Raw genomic sequence first — 1,462 nt, forward strand, 5'->3', positions numbered from 1 at the left:
TTCAAGCTCAAGAGCATCTCCAAGCAAAAAATGGTCAACAGCAACATTCAGACGGTTTCGTACTGCTCAATTGCTACATTAAAACGTTATGTTTCTTTTTCAGAACTGGAAAAACACAAGCGTGACAGCATTCGAACCTGTAATCTTCAGATCCGAAGTCCTACGCCTTATCCATTAGGCTACACGGTCACTGACGACCAACATTTACATGTATACGACTCATATCTAAACGCTCACACCCCTTAGGATTTGTGTTTTCGTTCTACACAGCCGCTGCCCCTTGCTCTTTCCCACCCATTCGTTACATTCAACCTCTGACGAGACCGACCAAATATAGACTGAGAAACAAGACCACACACTTTGTGCATTCGGAATCGAAGGCAGGGCGACCCTCGCCGCATTTGCTACGATTGCCATTTGCTACTTCTGCAGAAGCGGCGGCGGCGACGACGACGACGACGACGACGACGACGACGACGACGACGAATATCGCGAGAGGCTCTGAGATATGTGAGAAATACATCTATAAAATGTAATTCAGACTGCCTCGTCCCACCTTATGCTGTATCGCTTTGGCAAATGCTTTATCTGCGCCATTCGCCTTAATCGCATCTGAGAGTGATTCTTAAAAAAAACGCCTGTCGCTAATTGTTCGTCATCACAGGTACTGTTTGCTATACGGCCACGACGCGCAACTGATTTCCAAAATTCATCTTTCTCCTGTGAGGATGGAACTTACGACCCCTGGTTTATTAGACCAGTGCTCTACCACTGAGCTAAAAAGGAGCGGCCTAGCGGTACTCTTGGGTACTTCGTCCTTACGGTCGTCTGCATCATCAGACTTTAGCTGACAACACTTCATATTACCGGCTAATATTTGCAGCTATGGCGACAAATTACTGCTTGGCTACACATCTGACACGTAACCGATGTGCTCTCCAAACAACAACACTTGCATTTCAGAACATGTCTTTCACACATGTCTACAAAATCACCTTCACCTTCAAATACAGCTTCCTTGCGACTGACAGAGACGTAGGCAAAGTTTAAAGTTGCTATTTCCATTAAATCTCGTTAATCAGAAAAACGGTAATTTACACTTGCAGCGGAACAAAATTCCGTTCCGCCCAGCGTCTGGCTCGAACCCACGACCCTGGGATTAAGAGTCTGACGCTCTACCGACTGAGCTAGCCGGCTACCTCGGTGAATACCTGCCGGGTAGCACGTCACACAGTACTCGTTTGGGTTGGGTGGTCCCATACAGAATCTCTCCATGATGCCTAATGTTTTCCTAACGTCACACTCGTCACGTACTTCACTTTTATGTCATAATCATTTCTGAGAGGTAAAGAAATTGCATGACAACATGCAGAGCTAGTGGCGTCAAAATTAACGCACATACTTTATGTGACTCAAAAGCCGAACGAGTTACTTTCCGACGTTGTTTTAGATGTGCAAGTGA

The 1,462-nt window shown here is 45.9% G+C and overlaps 1 non-coding gene across 1 annotated transcript; it reads right to left on the reverse strand.

The window, feature by feature from the left end:
* Nucleotides 1–714: 714 nt before the first annotated feature.
* Trnai-aau (transfer RNA isoleucine (anticodon AAU)) lies at nt 715–786 on the reverse strand. Its single transcript has one exon. It is a non-coding gene; the product is annotated as a tRNA-Ile (tRNA).
* Nucleotides 787–1,462: the final 676 nt, after the last annotated feature.

The sequence above is a fragment of the Schistocerca gregaria genome, unplaced genomic scaffold (genome assembly GCF_023897955.1).
Source record: "Schistocerca gregaria isolate iqSchGreg1 unplaced genomic scaffold, iqSchGreg1.2 ptg001040l, whole genome shotgun sequence".
NCBI classification, from domain to species: Eukaryota; Metazoa; Arthropoda; class Insecta; order Orthoptera; family Acrididae; genus Schistocerca; species Schistocerca gregaria.